Below are 17,252 nucleotides of genomic sequence, written 5' to 3' on the forward strand. Positions count from 1 at the left end.
GTTTAAAATAACAGACCCTTTCAATTAAGTAAAACCCTTAAGAGGAAAATAATCAACTTCCATACAAATCCCAGGAATAGTAACAGCTTTTTATTTTTCATTTTAAAATTCTGCCTTGATATAGTTTCTAGAGCCCATGAAAATCTAATTTGGGGGGGAAAAGGAGAAAGAAAATACGTTTCTACTGTCCAAAAAATGAGGAGGAAATGAAAACAGTTTCCTCAGGGGTTCAGGTTTTTAAGAGAGGGTACAGAGTTGTAATGCATAGTCTCAGAGAACCACAGAACCCCAAGCTGCTTAAATAACCTCTTAGAAAAACACTGTGTATTAAATTAGAAATGAAATAAAATTACTTACCCTGAAAATTTCTTCTGATTTCTGGAGGCTGTGGGGTTTAGCACTTCAGCTCCTATAACCATTTACGAACAGCAGACATGCCCAAGCAAAGCAAACTTTGCCTTTCTCAGGACACAGAAACTGTGGAAATGAACAGAAACAAAATCACCCATTTTTGCCTCTAAGGTGAAATCATTTGTGTGCTGCTCTTCCAGCTTCCCTATTAGACCTTACTGCATGTTTCATGACTGCTTTCGAATGCATCATTTTCTCCAGAGGATTTGGGAGGGACCCTAAACTGAGTGTCGCTTGGGTCAGCCCTTCAGAAGCTCTGTCCTTGGTGCTGAAAGAGAAGTGTAACAGGCAGAAGCAGAATCCGTTTTCTACCTTGCTTTTCTCTTTTCCCTCTGTGCCTCTATGTGCTTTGTGCTATGCTTTTGAGTACATGTGTATTTTTCCCTCAATGCTCTTTTGAATCTCAGTTTCCCACTGTCTTTACTTCTATGGTTTTAATTTCTCTTGAATAATTCTCACCTTCCTCAGTTTAATTGTCATTCCAGCTTTTGGTGGGTGTAAAGATGATTGGTTCAGAAGAATGAGCAGATCAACAAATTGATACCACAAGTGGTTAATAGAAATCAGTACAATTTAAAACACAACTGACAGAATAATTGAACTTGGAGGTGTAAGCCTGTCTTGGAAAAGAAGGTTAAAGGAAATATATTACAGGGGAAGCAAAACCAAGGCATGTAACCGGTGATAAAGATGAAATAAGCTTAATACTATGAGAAATTTTAAATGTTTATTTAGTGGCACTACTTGTTTTCAGAGAACTTTACAGTAACATTTACCAATTCATTCTTATGGCTCCTCTGAGGTATATGTGAGTAATTAAAAAAAAGAAACAAATTTAGAACTGAAAAAGGGAGATGCAATGAAGGAAAGTCAGTTTCTGAAGCAGCGCTAAAATTTAGACAATCTTAATTCATGGTCACCTGTTCATATAATGTTTAATCATGGAATCCTAACTATTCCCTACTTTCTTGTTTTTGATTTCTTTTCCTTCCTTTGGAAAGGGTGGCAACTGTTTCAGTACCTTCTCCACTCGCAGTGGATATGTTTGGCAGCTGCAGTGTGGATTGTCATGGGGAAGCTAGTCCTAGTTTGACTATGATAGAGATCTCTGCTGGCTGAGAAAGGCAGCAGCAGCAAGGTCTAAGTATGGCTATTAACAGCAGCCATCATTTATTGAGCATGTACTAGTAGCCAGCCATTTTAATGCTATCTCTCTTTTAATCCCTTCAACAACTCTAAAAGGTAGGTAATGTTTTTACATCCCTAATTTATAAATAGGGAAATTGAGACTTAGAGAATTTCTGAAGATCATACAGCTAACACATAGTAGAGCCAGAATCTGGATCTTGCTATCAACTATTTCTGGAACATGTTCTCTTAACTGCTATGCTACAGTTGTTTCAAAGGTGGAAAATTTAGATTTCTCAGGAGACTGACGTATGTCATGTGTGCATGCATACTAATTTGCGTCAGTCGTGTTCAACTCTGTGATGCTATGTACTGTAGCCCACCAGGCTCCTCTATCCATGGGATTCTCCAGGTGAGAGTGGAATGGGGTGCTATGCCCTCCTCCCCCAATATGTCATATAGAATAATAATGATGACAAAAATGATGATATTCAATGATATAATATTATGGTGACTTATCAGTTATAATGCATTTTCTAATTCGTGTTCCCATCTGTATCTTACATAATTCCTTATGATGCCTATTTTTACAGAGACTGTTGTGGATTGAACTGTATCCTTCTCAAGTTCATAATCTCGAGGTGTGACTCTATTTGGAAATAAGATCTTTAAGGAGGTGATTAGGTAAAAATGAGGCCATTATGGGGTGTGTAATCCAATCTGATGTGTGTTCTTATAAGAAGAGGGAGAGATAGGGAGACACAGAGAAAGGGCCACATGAAGACACAGTGAGAAGGTAGCCGTCTGCAAGCCAAGAGGAGTCTTTAGGAGAAACCAGACCTGCCAACAAGTTGATCTTGGATTTCTAGCCTCCAGAATTATGGGAAAATTAATTTATGTTGTTGAAGCCATCCAAGGACTTCCCAGGTGGCTCCATGGTAACGAATCTGCCTGATAATGCAGGAGACACTGGAGACACAGGTTTGATCCCTGGGTTGGAAAGATTCACTGGAGAAGAAAATGGCAACCCACTCCAGTATTCTTGCCTGGGAAAGCCCATGGACAGAGGAGCCTGGCAGGCTACCGTCCAGGGGGTCACAAAGAGCTGGACATGACTGAGCACAAGATCCAAGCCATCCAAACAATGGTATTTTGTTATGTAAACCTTAGCAAATTAATACAGAGATTTAGGGAGTTTAAGTACCATATCCAAGACTGCTCATGATTTATGGGGCATGAATGTATTGTTATGTGGCATAACTGTGTTGAACATGCCCTAAAACTGAAGCTCCCAGTTCTTCTTCTTTTGGATTAGGTGACCAAGAAAATATGCATTGTCAAGGTCTGGCACGTCTGATGTGTAATAACAGATAATTTGCAAATAGAGTTAAGCAGAATCATATTAAAGAATTCAGGATCTTAACTGCTCATTTTCAGCATCGTGGTTCCACTTTGAGTATCCTCTTTATTTTCTTTAACATTTGATGATATTGTGTCTGATGAGAACACTGCCATGATAATGCATGAATGTAACTGGAAAGGCCATATTTCTAAACTTTCTGTGTTGAGAGTACATGGTGTATCCTCACAGAGCAGCTGATGTTGGCAGGATTTTCTTCAGCATTTTTGTAATACCTTCCTTTGGCAAAGTTCAAAGGAAGATAAAGAGGGATGACGACTCTAATTCTATGTAGAAGCAACAGATAGAGAAATTAACTGACATGCCCAAAGTCACACATCTGAGCAGTCAACTCAGTCCTGACTCAACTTCCTCTCTAGTAGATTCCCTGACTGCCTTAGGGAATGGGCAGGGGGCCCTTTTTCTCAGGACTTCAGTGTAGGTGACAGCAATTGCTCCTTTTATCTGGCACTTTCCATTCATACAACACTGAACAAGTTTCATTCTTTTAAGTAAGTGAAACTCTTATTCATGATTGGCATTGAAGATTTTTGAGATTTGCCTTCTGGGAAGGACTCCAGGACGCCTACAAAACAGACATGCTTGGGCAGAAATCAAGAAAATTATAGATCATTCTCATTTTCTTTCCAGGAACCCATCTCAATAGCATAACTGGAACAGCTCATGTACCAGTCAACAGTGCTTCATCAAGGAAGTCTTCATCTTTTGAATCTGAACTGGGAGATTTAGAGCAAGAGTTAAAAGGTTGTGGGTTTCTGATACATAGGCATGCTCAGGGGTTTTGTTTGAAAGGGAATTCGTGTGAGTTTTGTGGTAGAAATACTCCTTTCAAGTCTTTGAAATTCGGCTCCAGGGTGGCAACTCTTTGGTTTCACTACAGGAATCTTGCCTTCAGCACCAACCACTGAGTGCAACATGACTTTCTGACATCACTTTAAGCTGCCACAGAGCTCACACTCAGCGTGACACTGTGGAGACCAAATGAAGCAATGTGGGGAGTCAATTTTCAGGCTCTGTATAAACAGAGGGACATTTTGTTTCTCTGTGTCAAGGTCAAGGTAACTCGGATTTTTCACTGTGAACTGGTAGATTTGATTGTCATGATGATCTTAAATTACATAAATGCCATCAAAGAATAGCCCTTTGGTATGTTTTTCACTGGAATCAGACCTCCAGTTGTAGAGTGCAAAGGTACTCTGGCAAACCTAGCAAGTGGTAGTATGGTCGCATCTTCCCAATCCCTGCCCCCATGCCTCACCAATGATGTCGTGGTCTTGCCATAAATGAGAAAGCCCTGGATTTATGTTTGAATTCACTGTGCTACTATAATAAATGTGCAAAACAGAAAAATAATTCAATTCATTTATTATTGTGTAGTACTGCACTCCAGTCTTTCTTCCTTCGTATCAGAGAATGGCAGCAAGTTACAATGTAAGCTTCCCAGACAATCAGATTAGTACCCATTCCATTGTTTTATAGGTAGTAGAGTAAGAGTAGAAAGTAAATAAGTGATATTTTCCTTTGTTTTTGCATGCAAGCACAAGTTCGTCTGCTTGCATCTTACTTCCTTTTTATATTTCTGTCTTCACTTTTCTACTTACTTTCTTCCGTTTTTTTTTCCTATCTCCATCAGATAATCTTTCATTCTTTAAACATTTTCTCATTTTCCCCAATATTTGATTTCTTTTCTTCTTCCCCGAGTTACATATAAATGTGAATGGGGATGGAGTAGAATTAGAAAAAGATTATCTTAATTTATCATTTGTTTAAAAAGGACTTTGGGTTGATGAGTATGGCAGGTTGTATCTTTCGAAGAGGGCTTCTCTGGTGGCTCAGTGGTAAAGAGTCCACCTGCCAATGCTGAAGAGGTAAGTTTGATCCCTGGATCAGGAAGATCTGGAGAAGGAAATGGCAACCCAAAGACAGTTGTCCCACTACCCGGGCTGAGCTTACAGCTGGAATCTAGCGTCAACTTGTCAGCCCTAAGAGTAAATCATTTTGTAAGTGGCTATTCTAATCTCCAGTTGAGCTGTCCCAGTAGATGCCATGTACAACAGAGATAAGCTATCTCTGCAAAGCTCTGCTGAAATTTCAGATTCATGAGCCCTATAAATGTTTGATACTGTTTTAAGCCAATAACTTTATTATATGGCAATAGGTAATACATTGAGTTCAGTCTTTACAGCACATTTCAAATTCTATCAAATCCCATCACATTCTGAAGCAATTGCCATTTAATTATTTAGAGTGGGTTTTTTTTTTTTTTTTTTGAGTCTCAGCTGCTGTTTATGTAACTGATTTTATAAAACTGTGTTTCTCAAAGTATGGGCCATGGACCAGGAGAAGGAATAGTAACTTCACTTTGGAAGTTGTTAGAAATGGAGAATCTTGGGTACCACCCCAGACTGGCTGAATCTAGAATCACTGTCTTAACAAGATTCTCAGGTTATTCATTAAAGTTTGAGAAGCACTAGTGTAAAGAACAAGCCTGCTAAAAGTTACAGATACAACAGGAAGAGTTTATTATTTATTTTCCATTTATTTTTACCACGCTCCTGGAATCAGGAGGCTGTATGTAGGGGGTAGAGATGCGGGAGATGGAGGAGAAATGTTATGACAGATGTAGAGATGCCTAAGAAAGCAGAAGGGGCCTAGAAGCTCTGCATTGGGTGAGGCATGTTTCAACTGTTTTACATTAAGAGGTGAGGGACATTGTGGGGAATAAGATGGAGGATTAATAGATGTTCCTTACCTTTTTCGTAGTTGATAACATTCTATTATAGAATAAGTTGTGCTTTTTTTTTTTTTTTGCAAATGCATATGAAAAATATGTTTATTTTGTAAAAATTGTTTTAAACCCTTTAGGATTTCCCAGGAGGAAATGTTCTCTCACATTAGAAATAAACTATTATTATTGTCATAAATTGAGGTTTGAGTGTTCACACACCATGTCTTTCTTGGGTAAGTGCCTTTATAATAGTTTGATCCCTGCCCTAGAGCACAAAGGAGCTCCTTTATCTTCATATCTGATTTTTCAAGATTCTCAGCATGTATAAAATGTATCTGCAGTTCGTTCTCTGTGGGTTACATTTTCTAATCCTCCAAAGTTCAGTTCTCTCCAGCAGACAGGACTTGTAGAACTTGGTTAATAACAATAATCTTGCATTCAGTGGTAACTTTTGTCCCCTCCACAACCCCTTTGCAAACTTGTCATTGATGTCCAGATATCCTACTGCAGTACTGTGATTGAAATACAGTCACTCTCAGAGTAAAGAAAAATGACAGATTATTATAAACTAGCTGGTTTGAAATAGGACAAATACAAGCATCCAAACAAGGATATTTGGTGTCACTAGAACTCTTGGGGGAGTTTTTAAAACTTCAGATTTATTGTGTGGCATGCCTACCCTAGAAATACTCATTTCCTCCTCTTTTCTATCTTATTTTCTCTTAAGAGAGGATTTCTCTCTCACATTGGTTTCAACTCTCTTATGGTTTAAAGATGTCATATTAAAGTGCTGATGGTCATCAGGTTCTGGTCATTTTGGGGTGCTTAGTAGAACCATAACTGATAGTTCAGGCACAAGAATTGTGCTTATATCCTTCTTGATCACACCCCTGAAATGAGGCACCAGAGAATTTGAATGTGGTCATCCTGCCTATGCCTTAGCAAGAGGAAAGGAGAAGAAAACATAAGGTATGCTCCGCTCTCCACAAAGGCGTCCCACTACACTCCCCAAAATACAAAGGAGAGAATTAAGCTAATTATTTTGGCTGGGGCTTTGGAAAACAACAGGAAACTTCCTTTTCAACTGAATTAAATGATAAGGAGTTGATTACTACAAGAAAATATGTACAGAGGTAGATGACTTTACACTAACTTTTTCGGGGTCATTTCTATCTTTCTGCTCTGCCAGCCTCTGCATATAGGTGTTGATCTTAGTCTGACTTGCCTCACGGTCACAAAATGGCTGCAGCAGCTGGAGGTGTTCATATTCTCAAACAACATCCAGAAGTGGAGAAAGAGACCTGTTACTGAGATTAGGAAACCCATTCCAAGTAGTTCTACACCAAATTCTTTTTGTGTTTCACTTTCCACATTTATATCATATGTCCATGCTTCAGCCAATCAGTAGCAAAGGGAATGGAAACATTGTTATTGACAGATTTATTAGGACATTCTCCTTAGGCACAAGGGAAAAGCCTAGATAGCTGAACAAAATATGAGGTTTTGCTAATAAGGAAGATATGAAGTGGTAAATGACTACCCTTGAGATTAAAATGAATTCTCATGTTAAAGAGAATAATGTAAAATGCCATGAGGAACATCACTACACATTAAAATGTTTTTTAAAAGAATGACAGTATCATCATGCTACTCTAATTTCATTTTGCAAATTTCGTTCTTGTCTGTGTCCACATGCACACATACTTTTCCATAGTTGAAATTTTAATTTTATAGTCATTGTTTACATTGTAAAATAACTGTGAAACACATCTTAAACATTATTGTTATCTTAAATGACAAAATTAGTGAAAGTGTTAGTTGCTCAGTTGTATCTGACACTTTGTGACCCCCATAGACTGTATCCCACCAGGCTTCTCTGTCCATGGGATTCTCCAGGCAAGAATACTGGAGTGGGTTGTCATTCCCTTTTCCAGAGGATCTTCCCAACCCAGGGAATGAACCCAAGTGTCCCACATTGCAGGCAGATTTTTTACCATCTGAACCACTAGGGATGTGATAACATTTTAATCCAGCCTCTGTCTTCTGAACTTTACTATTCAGATGTTACTATCACTGTTATTAATATTACTATTGTTATAGCTTTAAAGTGATATCTTTTACTGTTATTAATGTTATAATAGCTTTAAAGTAATATTTATTTTAAGCATGAAGCCTAAGATTGTTACTAACACATAGGAAAAGTGATGGCAAGTAGCTGAAAAATCATCAGACTTGGAGTTGGAGACTAGAGTTTTATCTTGACACTGCTACATGCTTGCTATGTACACTTTGATTGGTTTATCAACCTTTGGGTTTCAGTTCGCTTACTTGAAAATATGAAGTTGAAATAAATAAATTCTAAGCTGCAGATGCTGATTGCAGCCATGAAATTAAAAGACACTTGCTCCTTGGAAGGAAAGTTATGACCAACCTTGATAGTATATTAAAAAGCAGAGACATTACTTTGCCAACCAAGGTCCGTCTAGTCAAGGCAATGGTTTTTCCCGTGGTCATGTATGGATGTGAGAGTTGGACTGTGAAGAAAGCTGATTGCCGAAGAATCGATGCTTTTGAACTGTGGTGTTGGAGAAGACTCTTGAGAGTCCCTTATACTGCAAGGAGATCCAACCTGTCCATTCTAAAGGAGATCAATCCTGGGTGTTCATTGGAGGGACTGATGCTAAAGCTGAAACTGCAATACTTTGGCCACCTCATGCAACGAGTTGACTCACTGGAAAAGACTCTGATGCTGGGAAAGGTTGGGGGCGGGAGGAGAAGGGGACGACGGAGAATCAGATGGCTGGATGGCATCACCGACTCTGTGGACATGAGTTTGAGTGAACTCCGGGAGTTGGTGATGGACAGGGAGGCCTGGCGTGCTGTGGTTCATGGGGTCACGGAGAGTCGGACACGACTGAGCGACTGAACTGAACTGAACTGAAGATTATTTCCAGTTTCCATTGTCCATAATTTTATGAATTCTTAAATTCTGTGGAAAGCATCTGTGCTTGGGCCTCAGGCTAGGATACTGACTTAATAGAAGCATAGAGATTGAAAACTGGTGGCCACATCATGCCTGACCACATTAAACTTGGTTTCGCCAGCACATTTTTCTCTAAAGTGAATGCAATTTTTTTTTTTTTTTAAGATGGAGCATGCACTATGCATTTTGGCCACTTTTTTCTCCACTCTGTTGTTTTATACTAGGATGCTTCTGACTTTCATAGGACCCACTTGCCCCTGAAGTGTTTTGAGTTTGCAACTCCTGGAAGGAGGGGACACTGTGGAGACTCAGTAAATCACCCACCTGAACCCAGCACCGAGGTTTCCACAGAATTCTTTCTTTAGAGGGCTGTGAAAGGCAGCCTTACTTGTTCGCAGGATCTAGTGATGGTTTCCATGTTATGCACATAAACACCTTGTCAGGCACCAGAGACAGGTTGGGGAGGATGATTGATGGGAGTGGGCTTGTGAAATCACACCTGCTGTCACAGCAGATGGGAAAAAAAGCCGGAGTAACCTGTGGAATTGCTGATCTTTTTTGACAATTCACTCCTAAAAGCATTATTTTAGCTCTTTTACATACTTCAGAAAGAGTGGTATTACAAACCAGACTCTAAGGGAGCAACCACTATATGAGTTTTTAGGAATATAATTTCAATAAAATAGCAAGAAGCCTTCACCAACTGGGTGAACTGGTGTTTGAGCTTCAGGGTGGTGAAGCAATGCTTTCTTTGCCAAGCAAAAAAAAAAAAAATGTCATTCAAGCTGCAATTTCTGGCTGGCTGCCCACTGGGCATATAAGCCTGTCTTTAATAATGTTATCCTAAGCCATGCATGGCATTGCCTTTGGAGCACAGAATGCATCTTAGGAAAAGAGATGAGATAACTTTGCACAGAACAAACCAGTGAACAGGCAATGGGTAACACAGGCATCACCCCAAGAAGGAATCCATGTGGATTTGAGGAAGTGCTCTGAGATCTCTGCTTTGACCTCATTCATCATTGGCTCTGTCCTTTACAACTTAGCTTCATGTTATCCTAATTTTACCTGATATGCATCTGAGAAAATTTATTCAACAGCTAGTTACTGAGTTTTCACTATGCTCACTGCATGGTCTTATGGAGTTCAGTGTGTGTTTGGTGAGTAGGACTTGCACATGTGCCACAGTAAGAAGCAGGGAAGGGACTTCCCTGGTGGTCCAGTGGTTAAGAATCCACCTACCAATGAACAGGGTTCGATCCCTGGTTCAGGAAGATCCCACATGCCACAGGACAGCTATGCTTGTGCGCCACAACTACTAAAGTCCGTGTACCTAAAGCCCATGCTCCACAAGAGAAGCCTGCACATTACAACTAGACAGTAACCCCCACTTTCTGAAACTAGAGAAAACCGCACCCAGCAACAAAGACCCAGTGCAGCCAAAATAATAAATAAATAAACAAGTAATTTTGAAAAAAGAAGAAAGGAAGAGTTTAACAAGACTAGGCAGCAGGCTTCAAGGTATATGTGATCAAATTCAAACGAACCTTTCAGACAGAGCTATGTGTGAGGAAGAGAGGAAGCACAGCCTTTGAGTAGATTTGGAAGACTTTCCAGAGAAGCTGGAAATTGATTTGGGTGCTTCAGTTAATGGGAGTTAGATTTGAGCTGGGATGTGGTGAAGGAGAATTTGTTTCACCTGCCAGAGTCCAAAGTCTCAGGCAGTTCAATTTTTACTTCTTTCATTTATTTGTTCAACAAATACTTATTGAGCATCAGTTTGCTTCTAGGCCTGTTTTAGGCTGGGGGATACAGTGGATAATCATGACAGATAGAGTCCTGCTCTGGTAGAGGGAAACAGAGAATCCAATGGGCTAACAAAGCAAAGTCTCAGGTAGTGGTGAGCATTATTCAGAGAGGTAGAATCAGGTGATGTGACAGTGGCTGGGTGACTATGGTAGAGCAGATGTTTGCTTCTATGAAAAGGTGATTGCTAAGCTCAGAACTAAACAACAGAAAGCAGCCAGCCATGCTGAGGTCAAGGGGAAGAGTATTCCTTGCAGAGGGAACAGCTGGTGCAGAGGCCCTGAGATGGGTACACGTTTGGAACATTTGAGGAGGCCAGTGTAACTGGAGTGCAGTGGATGACAGGAGGGGTGGAACAAGGTGAGGCCGGAGAGGGAGTATGCCATATGTTATAGGAGTTTGAATTTTATTCTGAGTGGGATAGAAGCCGTTTGAAGGCTTAAGCGGAGGAGAAATGATGTACTGGATTTGCAGATCTCTCTGGCAGCTTTATGAGCAAGAGAGGAAGCAGTGAGCAGTGAAAAGGCCACTGTGGTGATCCAAAGCACATGGTTGGCCTCTTGGATTCCAGTGGTGGTACTGGGGATAGGGGAGTAGTGAATCCATTTGGGTTACATTTTAGAAACAGGCTTGACAGGACTTTCTGATAGATTGGATATGGGTGTGAGGGAAATGGAGTTGCCAAGATAGTAATAGAATTAGACTTCGTTATTAAGAATGCGCAGATTTCTATGAAATGCTTATGGAAACTCTGTCATCCATTATTAACAGCCCTGAGGTCTCCAAACAAAAACATGCATTTTGTGGAAATAAATGAAGACCAACTAAATGAGAAAACCAAAGACTGTTCAGAGCGTGCTTTGGCAAGGGAGTCAGTCACTGTCATTTGCATTTTGGTAGAGACTCTAAGTTAGGCTGAGACCCAAAGGCAGGCAGCTTTATAGTGAAGAAAGGGAAGGCTTCTGGAATGCCCTGATTGGTGGCTGTTGTCCTGGGGAAGCAATAAGTGGGCTACCTGGAAGCAGGGCATCCTGTGTGATTAGTTAGGGATGCATGTCTGACTTCTTCTGGTTGATTCTGAGATGAAGGGACAAAAATTAGGGAATCTGTCAGTTATTAATCAAGTTCTGTCTGTTTTTGACTGAATGTTATTTAAGTTATTGTTTAGCTTGGATTGTCTCTATAGATGGCAGTCTGGCTTCCTACAAGTCTAACTTAGAGCCAGCTGTCTTCTGGGGTTATTTATTGTAAATAACTGGTTGACTTTGTGAGCAGGTTGCTGCCTGTTTTTTTATATATGGAACTTGTGGGCAAGTTCCATATATAAAAATGTTCTATTTTTATATATGGTCTGGCCATAGTCTGATTGTATATTCAGTCTTTCAGTGTCTTGATGAAACTTATTTTTATTTTTGAAGCAGGTCATAAATGTCTATACACCTCTTTGTCCATGCTCCTGCATATCTGTTTCACCTGTTCATTGTTTCTTTCTCTGTTTCAACATCAGTTTTCTACTAGAGATTAAGCTTCCCTTCAGTGTCTCCTACGGCTCTTACCTCTCCTGGGTGACTATCTTATGACAGATATTAGCTGATGTACCAGTTCTAACCTAGGGTGTCTAATGGCATTTTTATGTCCGTCTATTCTAATTGCCAAAAGAACATGCTCTAGGGCTCAAAGCGTGGTTTACCAAGTGGGGCCACCTGGTGAACTTTGTTACTGGTCTGAGACAAGACAGATACAGAAATTGAGAGTAAGCATTCAGAAACCTTTATAACAATTCGACAAAATAATTTTTTCTTTGTTAAACTTAATACTTAAATTTTCGACTTTTTTTTCATTTCACCAGTTCAAGGTATGGGTTGGAAATTTAAAAGTAACCCTGAAAAACCCTGAACTTTCTTAACGTAGAATTGGAGAAGCACTGTGCTGGATTTCTTGCAGCAGCCAGCACTAGAGTACCTGGAATGAGAAGGGAAATGAAGAGGGTAGCAGACAGTTAATGCTTACATGTGCCATCAGAGGCAGTGGCAGACCTCACTGAAGAAGGGCTGCTTCTCCACCTGGAAGGCTCCTGCTGCCTACCTCTCAGAGGGGTTCCCAAGTTAACCGGACTTCTCTTTCTCTAGCCCTGCTGACACAGAGCATTCCTACTGCATATGGCTTGGTGGAATGTGGAGGGGCTGAGGAGGAACCAGAAGCTTCTGTCCCTGTTCATCCAAGTGACTGAGATAGTATATCCTAAGTGATGTCCCCGAATGACACAGCCAATGTGACTTTTATCCATCTCCAAGTCAGTGTGGTAGACTCAGTTTCCTCTCTTTGTTTCCATCTAACTGGTAGTTTTTGGAGAAGGAAATGGCAACCCACTCCAGTGTTCTTGCCTGGAGAATCCCAGGGATGGGGGAGCCTGGTAGGCTTCCATCTATGGGGTCACACAGAGTTGGACACGACTGAAGTGACTTAGCAGCAGCAGCAGCAACTGGTAGTTTTACACCTAGTTGTATTTCAGAAAACACTCCCTGCCAGGTCCCCTCTGGATCCTGAATTCTTTCTGCCCTTCACATCTCTACAGATGTGTTGAGAATGCCAAAATTTCTGATCTTATAAAACCATGTCATCAGTTTTCCATGAACTTGGACTTACTACCTGGTTTTCTCTGTTCTTTGAAGGGAGGCATGCTGTCTTATTTCAGAAAAGTCACTTCCTACGTTTCCTCCTTCCACTGGAAAGACAGACTTAGTCTGGGAGTGTATTGTAAAGAATTTTTTTTTCCTTTTGAAATCACTCAAGTAAAAGAAAGTCTCCTCTTGCTTTCAAGTCATTTATCACATTTATCACTAATGTTCAGAGCAAAATCTGCTTCATGTAGTCATCCACAATGAAGAAGGAACAACTTTCCTAAGACTTGGGGGAGGCTTGTCTGCTCTCAGTTCTTAGGAAATTCCCTCAGGCAGGTGTCGCCAATCAGCTGTAATCTACTCATCAGTGATTTTCTTTCAAAAGAAACCACTTGAGGCTAAGCCAGAGGCTTGTCAAGTGCCTTAGTCCTTATGGGAGGCAGGGAGGAAGGGAAAAAGTGTGGGTGAGGACGGCGGCGGTGGGGGGGGGGGGTTGCGGCGATAAAGGAGCTTATTAATCTGCTGCTAAATAACAGGAAACTTCTTCTGGAGGATGACTCCCTGAATACTAGGGGGAGAATGTTATTGCACATAGTTCCTTTTGTTTTGCTTTTGTCATTATTTGCAGTAACTGGGAGATACTTTCAGAATTCTCTGTAAAATAAAGGCCAGTATGTCCTAGTCTAGTTAAAGGGTGTCAGGTGACATTGTGCTGGGTCACCAGACATATCCAAGAATGATGACAAACCCTAGAAAAGTGTGAACATTGAAATGAGGTGAGCTTAAATATCTGTGATCACATAGTCAATCAAATGTGTAGCATTATGAAAATGCCTCAATTATAGGTTCACTAAGAAGGCAATGGCAACCCATTCCAGTACTCTTGCCTGGAAAATCCCATGGACGGAGGAGCCTGGTAGGCTGCAGTCCATGGGGTCGCTAAGAGTCGGACACAACTGAGTGACTTCACTTTCACTTTTCACTTTCATGCATTGGAGAAGGAAATGGCAACCCACTCCAGTGTTCTTGCTTGGAGAATCCCAGGGATGGCGGAGCCTGGTGGGCTGCTGTCTATGGGGTCGCACAGAGTTGGACAAGACTGAAGCGACTTAACAGCAAGCAAAGTGAGTTCCATAGCAGTCTTCATTACTTGTGTAATAACCAAGACTGGCAGTAAGAGACAGTAAGACATCAAGTGACTTTATTTTCTTTTCTATTATGGCTTATTACAGGATACTGAATATTGTTCCCTGTGCTATACAGTAGAACCTTATTGTTTATCCATGCTATATACAGTACTTTGCATCTGCTAGTCCCAAACTCCCACTCCATCTCTCCCCTGCCATCCCGTGATTTCCCCCACCCCTTGCATCCCCTGGCAACCACAAGTCTATTTTCTATACCTGTGAGTCTGTTTCTGTTTCATAGATAAATTCATTTGTGTCATATTTTAGATTTCACTATAAGTGACATGGTATTTATCTTTTTCTTTCTGATTTACTGCACTTAGTATGATAACATTTAGGTCCATACATATAGCTGCAAATAACTTTATTTCATTCTTTTTTCTGGCTGAGTAATATTCCATTGTGTATAGGTATTTGCATCTTCTTTATCCATTCTTCTGTCAGTGGACATTTAAGATGCTTCCATGTCTTGGCTATTGTAAATAGTGCTTCTATGAACTTTGTGATGCATGTGTATTTTTGAGTTACAGTTTTTTTTTTTTCCCCAGATATGTGCCTAGGAGTAGGATTGCTGATTATATGGAAACTCTATTTTTAGTTTTTTAAAGAAACTCTGTACTGTTCTCCATAGTGGCTGCATCAGTTAACATTCCCACCAACAATGTAGAAGGGTTCCCTCTTGTCCACGCCCTCTCCAGCATACATTATTTGTAGACTTTAATTGATGGCCATTCTGACAAGTGTGAGGTGGTACCTCATCGTGATTTTGATTCATTTTTCTCTAATAATTCAGTTCAGTTCAGTTCAGTCACTCAGTAGTGTCTGACTCTTTGCAACCCCATGAATCACAGCACACCAGGCCTCCCTGTCCATCACCAACTCCCAGAGTTCACTCAAACTCACGTCCTTCGAGTTGGTAATGCCATCCAGCCATCTCATTCTCTGTCGTCCCTGTCTCCTCCCGCCCCCAATCCCTCCCAGCATCAGAGTCTTTTCCAGTGAGTCAATTCTTTGCATGAGGTGGCCAAAGTATTGGAGTTTCAGCTTTAGCATCAGTCCTTCCAATGAATACCCAGGACTGATCTCCTTTAGACTGGACTGGTTGGATCTGCTTGCAGTCCAAGAGACTGTCAAGAGTCTTCTCCAGCACCACAGTTCAAAAGCATCAATTCTTCGGCAATCAGCTTTCTTCACAGTCCAACTCTCACATCCATACATGACCACTGGAAAAACCATAGCCTTGACTAGACAGGCCTTGGTTGGCAAAGTAATGTCTCTGCTTTCCAATATGCTATCTAGGTTGGTCATAACTTTCCTTCCAAGGAGTAAGTGTCTTTTAATTTCATGGCTGCAATCAGCATCTGCAGTGATTTTGAAGCCCCAAAAAATAAAGTCTGACACTGTTTCCACTGTTTCCCCATCTATTTGCCATGAAGTGATGGGACCAGATGCCATGATCTTTGTTTTCTGAATGTTGAGCTTCAAGCCAACCTTTTCACTCTCCTCTTTCACTTTTATCAAGAGGCTTTTTGAACATTTTATGGAAAGATGGGCTTGATAAAGGACAGAAATGGTATGGACCTAACAGAAACAGAATATATTAAGAAGAGGTGGCAAGAATACACAGAACTGTACAAAAAATATCTTCATGACCAAGATAATCACGATGGTGTGATCACTCACCTAAAGCCAGACATCTTGGAATGTGAAGTCAAGTGGGCCTTAGAAAGCAACACTACGAACAAAGCTAGTGGAGGTGATGGAATTCCAGTTGAGCTATTTCAAATCCTGAAAGATGATGCTATGAAAGTGCTGCACTCAATATGCCAGCAAATTTGGAAAACTCAGCAGTGGCCACAGGACTGGAAAAGATCAGTCTTCATTCCAGTCCCAAAGAAAGGCAATGCCAAAGAATGCTCAAACTACTGCACAATTGCACTCATCTCACACGCTAGTAAAGTCATGCTCAAAATTCTCCAAGCCAGGCTTCAGCAATACGTGAATCGTGAGCTCCCAGATGTTCAAGCTGGTTTTAGAAAAGGCAGAGGAACCAGAGGTCAAATTGCCAACATCAGCTGGATCATGGAAAAAGCAAGAGAGTTCCAGAAAAACATCTATTTCTGCTTCATTGACTATGCTAAAGCCTTTGACTGTGTCGATCACAACAAACTGTGGAAAATTCTGAGAGAGATGGGAATACCAGACCACCTGACCTGCCTCTTGAGAAACCTGTATGCAGGTCAGGAAGCAACAGTTAGAACTGGACATGGAGCAACAAACTGGTTCCAAATAGGAAAAGGAGTACGTCAAGGTTGTATATTGTCACCCTGCTTATTTAACTTATATGCAGAGTACATCATGAGAAACGCTGGGCTGGAGGAAGCACAAGCTGGAATCAAGATTGCCGGGAGAATTATCAATAACCTCAGGTATGCAGATGACACCACCCTTATGGCAGAAAGTGAAGAGGAACTAAAAAGCCTCTCTAATAATTAGTGATATTAAACATCTTACATGTGCCTATTAGCCATCTGTATGTCGTCTTTGGAGAAATATCTATTTAGGCCTTTTGCCCTTTTTTTGATTTTTTTTAATTTTTTTATTGATAGATAATTGCTTTACAGAATTTTGTTGTTTTCTGTCAAACCTCAACATGAATAAAAATATGGAATGCTTCATAAATTTGCATGTCATCCTTGTGCAGGGGCCCTGCTAATCTTCCCTGTATCATTCCAATTTTAGTATATGTGCCACCGAAGCGAGCACTGGGTTGCTTTTTTTTGGTTATTGAGTTCTATGAGCTGTTTGTATATTTTTGAAATTAAGCCCTTGTTGTTTACATCATTTGAAAATATTTCCTTCTAATTTGTAGGTTGTCTTTTTGTTTTGTTTATGGTTCCCTTTGCTATGCAAAAGTTTATAAGCTTGATTCAATTCCATTTGTTTATTTTTGCTTTTGTTTCCGTTG

At 40.5% G+C, this 17,252-nt stretch overlaps 1 non-coding gene across 1 annotated transcript; it reads right to left on the reverse strand.

Moving 5' to 3' along the window:
* Positions 1-16,943: 16,943 nt before the first annotated feature.
* LOC129553983 (U6 spliceosomal RNA) lies at positions 16,944-17,050 on the reverse strand. The gene has a single exon (XR_008685544.2). It is a non-coding gene; the product is annotated as a U6 spliceosomal RNA (small nuclear RNA).
* Positions 17,051-17,252: the final 202 nt, after the last annotated feature.

Source organism: Moschus berezovskii, chromosome 1 (assembly GCF_049115385.1).
Source record: "Moschus berezovskii isolate FMDL1 chromosome 1, NW_MosBer_1.0, whole genome shotgun sequence".
NCBI lineage: Eukaryota > Metazoa > Chordata > Mammalia > Artiodactyla > Moschidae > Moschus > Moschus berezovskii.